The following is a 7,569-nucleotide window of genomic DNA, read 5'->3' as shown; positions in this document are numbered from 1 at the left end:
GTCATGCACATGCAGTGAAGAGGATATTCAGGTACTTGCAAGGGACCATATAGTTTGGCTTATGGCTTCCAAGAAGCATATATTTCACTCTCAAAGCTTATAGAAATGCATATTAGATTGGTAGTATTGATGCCAAGAAAAGCACCAGTGGAGGAGCATTCTTTATAAGTAGTTGTCTAGTCTCCTGGCTCAACAAGAAACATACTTCAATTTCCTTATCCACGATTGAAACAGAGTATATTGCAACAAAATCATGTTGCACCCACGTTCTATGGAGGAAGAAAAATATCCAAGACATTTAGGTAAATTATGGTCAACCTATGCCCATTACATGTGATAACACTAGTGCTATTAATATCTCTAAAAACCCTGTTATGCACTCAAAGACGAAAAATATTCCCATCAAGTATCATTTTCTCAGAGAGCAGGTTGCTGATCAAATTGTCAAATTAGGATATATTTCCTCAAAAGAATGGGTTGCAGATATATTTACCAAACAACTACCTAGAGAAACTTTTGAGTATCTTAGATAGAAGATGGAAGTGATCTCTTGATGCTGACAACATCAACAACCTTCACATCCCTGGTTCCAAACTCTTTCTAGTTAGCCCTGCTTTACTGTCTAAATTTCCAACCAAATTATGAACTCGGGCTTGAAACCTCTTCTTTATTTATAAAGCCAAAACCCAAAGAAAATTACAGAATCAGCTGCTGTCAATGCGTAGTCGGTGACTCGGAAGGTCAGTAGGTCGGCTTGTCGCTAAGTTGGGAGTCAACACAACACTATGAAATAAAAAGACTCGAGTAAGATCGGGACTGACTTCAACAGAAATGACCCGACTAAAGGTGCCACCATTATTTATTTTGTTTTTTCATCTTTTCAAGGGAACTTGTGATTTCTGGCTTTTAACGCCAATTCGCCATAAAGGCCTTTTGGGGAATTTCATTGTTTAACACTTTTCAGAGAAATACGACAAACTTCAGCTCTATCAACACATAACTACTTCGCCCAATGCAGAGAGCCCATGCCAGTGTCTCCCAATTGCTCGATCCATGTTCCAGGCGCGTTCAACAAACATTTCACAAATCAAGTCGGCAACTCGAATAATCAAAATGTTCCAGTGTAGCAATTCACCACGAAATGAACCTGCAATTATAACCAGAATGATAAATCCATCCTTAATGCATTTACATCCTATGTTCAACATCCGTCAATCTTCAATATGAAAATGCCATATTACAAAATTGGATCACTTGAAATTCTATGCAGTCCTTTGACCACTCATTCCTCTATTTGAGTTTCACACTCTCCATCAAAACTCGATTTCAATTTCAAAGGTATTTAGACCCTTCTAAAGGAAATTCCTATAGCTAAAGTCTACAAAAATCACAGTTGTTCATAAGCCCATTACACAAGCTGCACACACAATCTCTATGTATATATTCTTACTCAAATATCATTAATCAGACATAAATTAAATCACAGTTATACACAACCCGGTTACAGATCTAATGCACACAGAAAATTCATTACATCATAACCATGAAAAAATTAATGTCCTGATTATTATAGCGTGGGCGTTCTCTTCCCCGACCCTTCATAACTAACACACACCCTATCCCCTTGCTTTCTTCTATGTTTCTTTGCCTCCTCATGCATGTAGCCTTACAATGATTAATAAAACTAAGGAACAATATAATTTGGTTTAGATCCTACAATCCTTCTAACTGATCCTAAAATCATGCCAATCTTATCCTTAGACCATGCTAAGATATTACCCTACAATCTCCCATGCCTAACAAGGCATGTTCTCACCCAACTAATCCTATCTATTTAGTTTTCTAGATTATGACTCACCTTTTCTAGAATTTCAATAATAATTTAAATAATTACAAAATTAGGGAACCCACTCCCTTGGTAAATGTCAAGACCCCTAGGTCTAGTCAAGTGTGCTTGATTTTTTGAAAAATCACTTGGAATCTGAGATGCTCCTGCATCAGACTCCCAAGGTAGAAAAATTTATGACCTCCTAGTCATAAGTCTTTGATGTCACAATCTTCCTGGATCCCAAACTTTGTGTTGTAGTTGATGACCCATTTTATCATGTTGTTGTTCCAGTGCTTCTTCTACTGATACCTTTAACTCTCCAAGCTTCCAAACCTTATGCCACAATTGTCCATTCTCCTTGATGATGCTCCCATATGCAGTCATTTGCCTCCTGCTATTGACTACCCTTCTCACATTATTTTGTCTCTTACTAGGCACCTTCATCATCATCCTTCTTATCATGTCTACCTCTCCAAGCTTCCAAACCTTATGCCACAATTGTCCATTCTCCTTGATGATGCTCCCATATGCAGTCATTTGCCTCCTGCTATTGACTACTCTTCTCACATTATTTTGTCTCTTACTAGGCACCTTCATCATCATCCTGCTTATCATGTCTACCTCCACATCGAAACTATCCTCTTGCTAGTACTTGTTGCTCCTTGGTTTTTGAAAGTTACTGTTGCTGCTACCTATAATTTACTGTATCTCCTCCTCCTCTAAGCCACTGCTGTGTGGCTCCCTGATCTGCTTCTCTAAATTAGTCAATGAAAACTTCTTGTAGTTTTCACCACTTACATCTTTTTCTAGCCATTCCTCTAAAAATCTCATTTCTTCTTCAAAGTGACTGAACATTAAATCTGAATGTTTTACTTGAGCTTTGACTCCATCTTTAAGAAATAGATTAGCTTCCATTTCTCTAATTACAATCTCGTGTTCATCTTTATTTTCTAGGCCTGCATTTTCATAATCAATTTGTAAATTTAGATTTACCACAACTTCCTCGAATGTTGAAAACATATTTTGGTGCCAGGCACATATGAACATTTCTCCTCTTTGACTATAATCTCCCTTACTGACTCATATTCTTCCAGCAACTTTTCCAACAATTGTAACCCTTCCTCATATTTCAAATGCTTTTACTCATTTATGGTTTTCTTTTTATAAACCAATTTTGCCTTGTTTTCTTCACAAACCAGTTCCTGCAATTGTCCTCCAATAATTGCATTACACAACTTTGTATAATTTTCCCTCTTATTGTCTTTTCAAGATAATTTTGTCTCATCTTCCTCACGCTTCTTCAAAACAATTCTTCAGTCTTCTCTTTCTTACTGTAGCAGAAGTTCACCTTTATAAGATAATTCTATACCTTATTCTTCTTTCATGCTTTGAAAAGATATCCTTTTGCCTCCCTCTATCATTGTGCCTGCTGCAAATGACCATTCATCATTCTTGGTACCTGCAAAACCTACATCCATACACAATATGTTAGTTTTAAAAAGACAAGGCTCCCTCGCCCTAACTGATTCCTTTGTTAGCACATTCTCACATTGATATGAACTTCCACAATAGTTCACAAAACTTGAAATAAGTCCTTCATCCTCTTCTTCCTCCTCTCCAAGGATAAATCCTTTCTCTGATTCACATAAGTGAACTTCTTCTCCGTTCAATGGCCTCTGTCTAAACTCAATTCCTCTGAGTTTTTATTTCTCCATCCAAGCATTCAACTTGCTCTTCAAGCTTTTTAGGCTTTTCAATTTCATTACATGCCACTTGAATATCTTCCTTACATTCCATCCAAACATCTAGTCTTTTGCATTCTCCTGTAGCAGCACCATCATTTTGTTGAGTTGTTACCTCATCTCAACCATTTCTTGGTCAAATTATTCTTCACTAATTTTCTCTATCTTTATTCCATTTTCTTTGGTATTCTCCTCCATTTTTTTGTGGCTTCTTTTTGAACCTTGGGCATGACTATCAATAGTCATCTTCTCCTTTCCTTTTGTGAATTTCTCTTTGTCCATTAAGCCTCTACAATAGCAAGTCTATTTCACCCAGTTGTAAATACATCACCAAGTTTCCTACCTCTATACCTGGGATTTTGGTAACCTTATGGTTCTTTCTCTTGAACGTTCACTCTGAGCTTCCTTTGCTCTTCAGGTTTTTGCACTCCTCCCGAGAACTTCCCTTGTTCTCCTTGTGTTCCAACCTCACCTGGAATTGTTACAACCATCTACTGTAAGGTTGTTCTACCACAAATCTCCTTCTTTCTCTAAGAGCTTCACATGCTCTTCTTTCTCAATCACAACTCCTCTAGCTGTAAAATTGTCACAAATTTCCTTCCCTCTTACTGCTACCTCTTCACTCTAAAACCACTCCTTTCATTGCTCCAGTGCTATCTGTTCTAATTTTACTACTGCAAATTTACTATTCTTCGACTCCCACAAAACATGCTTCTACTTTCCTCCCAAAGCAGAAAACATCCTCTGTCAAATTCATTAAATCTAAGCTCTCCCAAGAGCATACCTTTTTTGGTTTATTCCTCAAAGAGTAATTTTCTCTGTATTTCCCAAGAACATTTCTATGTCCCCACTTTTAAAGGGTGTTCTGTCCAACACTTTATTTGACCCGCTCACACACCTTCATATATCTTCAAATGTTCCTTCTCATTCTGAAGGATCAACTTTAGAGCCTGATGATCAATAAAATGTCATTTAAAAAAAGTCTTTAGGTTCTCTTTCTGGCAAATAACCTTCGAATGTTAACTAATTTAAATACTTATATGCCACAGGAATCTCATCAATGTACAAGCCTGCAAATAGCAAAAACTCCATGCAGGTTCTCTAAAGCAGATTTCCACGCATAGGTCTCAATTTAGTTCTAGCCTCTACACTTCATGCTCCACGCTACTTTGTCAGTTTTCTCTTCACAGTTTCACAACCCCACATACCTCACAACTTAGTCCCATGCTCTTCCGCGGTCTCTTCTCCTTGACTATTATGTCCACTACCACTTCATAATAGATATTATGCAAACATCTATTAGAAATAAATCTGCATGTCATTCACCTGTATGCTTAAAGTCTCAGTTGACTATGATTACTGTTCATTTTACCATCCACTTTCACACAGAAACTACACCTCTTTACAATTACACTATGGTCTATAACCATATGCAATTTATAGCCCTTTAGCTTCCAGATCTCAATATATTCAATTGTTCGCCACTAAATCCTAACAGAGTTTCCAAATATTTCACTGATTCGACAACAATATAATCAAGGCAATCATTTCCTTTGATAGGATAATCTTCTAATCACCATTGTTTTGACTGAATTCTCTCAAAGAACAAACCTGTTCTACATCTACAAAAACTTGCATATGTTCTTAGTTCCAAATAACATTTATATGTTCATTCTAGCATCAACTACAAAAGAAACATACCTGATTCTAAAGAATGTAACCAAACTCTATTTCCTGCTCCAAAGAGCCTACATGAACTCCAACTACCGGTCAAGATATCACTTGCTGATCTCAGTACTTCACATCAAACAAATCATCACTTCGTTTTCTCTTTAGGATATCTTATTATGTCATTAAATATTCAAATCTGAACTCAAATATTTCATAAATCAAATAAGCAATTTAATCCGCTCTGATACCACTCCGATGCCAATGACATCGACAACCTTCACATCCATGGTACCAAACTCTCTCTGGTTAACCCTGCTTTACTGTTTAATTCCCATAAAATTCTAAACTATGGAAGAAAACCTCTTCTTTCTTTATAAAGCCAAAACCCAAAGAAAAGTACAGAATTAGTTGCTATCAATGCTTAGTTGGAAGGTTTGGAGGTTGGCTTGTTGGCTTAATCAGGAGTCAACACAACACTGTGAAATAAAAATACTCGAGTAAGGTGGGGTTGAATTCAACCAAAATTACCCGACTAAAGGTCCCACCAATATTTCTTTGGCTACTCCATCGTTTAAAGTGAATTTGTGATTTCTGACTCTTAACGCCAAAATGCCGTATAAGGGAATTTTGGGGAATTTCATTCATTAACACCTTTTAGAGCAAAACAACGAACTTTAAAATTCAATTTCAACTTCAAAAGTATTCAAACCCTTCTAAAGGAAGGATTTCTTGTAGCTAATGTCGACGGGAATCATAGTCGTTGATAAGCCCATTGCACAAGCTACCCACACAATATGTGTGTATATATTCTTACTCAAATATCATCAATCACACAAATTAAATCACAAAAATACATAATCTGGTCATAGATATAATGCACATATAAAGTTCATTACATCATAAATATTACAAATTAATGGCCGGATTATTCTAGTGTGGGTGTGCTCTGTCCCGACCCTTCCTAACAAACACACACTCTATCCCCTTCCTTTCTATTTTGTTTCTGTCTCCTCATGCTTATACACTTACAATGGTTAATAAAATTAACTATACATATTGGTTTAGATCCAACAATTCTTCTAACTTATCATAAAATCATGCTAATCTTATCCTAAGATCATGCTAAGATCTCCCCCTACAATCTCCCATGCCTAACAAGATAGATTCTCACCCAACTAATCCTATCTATTCATACTTCTAGTTTTTTCTTTTTAGACTAGACCCACAGGGGATTTGAACCGATGACCTATCACAAGGAGTGCTTTAACAATGCACCCATTCACTGCCAATCCAAAGCCTTGTGGACTCAGACTTCTAGATTATGAATCACCTTTTCTAGAATTTCATTTAATAAATTAAATAATTCAAAAATTAGGGAACCCACTCCCTTAGTAAATGCCAAGACCCCTAGGTCTGATCAAGTGCGCTTGATTTTTTGAAAAATGGGTTGGATGCTGAGATGCTCCTGCATCATCTCTTCTTCACCATCTTAGTAAAAGGAGCAGTAGATAAAGGTAGTCCACCACACACTGTCTTTTTCACAAGGTGCATTGCAGGAGAAAAGTGTTGTTCATCTACAACACAATCATAGGGGGAGTATTACAGACAAAACATTTGCCACCAAGGAAACTTATGTTTCCATCATTATAGGAAAAAAATACATAAGCATAAGGGGAGTAGAACTCATGTAGCCCTTTGTCATTGATGTCAAAGGGGAGAAAAAGTAGAAGAAGAGTTAGCTAGTAGATAGGGATAGCCAACATATAGGGGAAGTTCTTCGCAAAAGTACATCAATGACTAGATTATTCTAGTGGTGTTGCCATCAATGTCAAAGGGGGTTATTTTTGAACATGTGTTGACATTGATGTCAAAGGATTTTCAGGAGAGTCTGACACCTTATGGATAACGACAGTTGGGTTAAATGTGACAGATGCCGATTTTTGGATTCATGTTGAATGTGCTAAAATTAATCTACAATCATCTTAAGGATCTTCAGGATGTTGAGTATTTCTGCGTGGATTGCTAAAAAAATGGTCTCATCCCTAGATATTGTGTTGTTTTTGTCTATTTCCCTTTAAATTATTTCTAGAATATGTGGTGAATTTGAAATTTGATGAAGAGCCCTATTATGAAAAATGTAGGTAGAAGGTGTGGCTTGGTATTCCTTCTACACAATGGTACAATGTTTATAATGCTCATAGACCAATGAAACAAAGATACCACTATAATGTGGCTAATACAAGACTTTCATGATATGTTGAGAAAGGAAATGGAGATGAACTTTTCATAAGTAGTGTAGCTTCTTCCTCAAATCTATGGGATCTTATT

At 36.6% G+C, this 7,569-nt stretch overlaps 1 long non-coding RNA gene across 1 annotated transcript; it reads right to left on the bottom strand.

The window, feature by feature from the left end:
* Nucleotides 1-505: 505 nt before the first annotated feature.
* Nucleotides 506-5,557, bottom strand: LOC149168603 (uncharacterized). The gene is made up of 2 exons (XR_016259334.1): nt 5,272-5,557; nt 506-1,147 (listed from the first exon to the last, which is right to left on the bottom strand). It is a non-coding gene; the product is annotated as an uncharacterized LOC149168603 (long non-coding RNA).
* Nucleotides 5,558-7,569: the final 2,012 nt, after the last annotated feature.

This window comes from Pinus tabuliformis, chromosome 4_2 (assembly GCF_031772625.1).
Source record: "Pinus tabuliformis cultivar Carrire ecotype Pingquan chromosome 4_2, CPIR1, whole genome shotgun sequence".
NCBI lineage: Eukaryota > Viridiplantae > Streptophyta > Pinopsida > Pinales > Pinaceae > Pinus > Pinus tabuliformis.
Note: the sequence above shows the minus strand (reverse complement) of the source record. Positions and strands in the feature narration are given on the sequence as shown.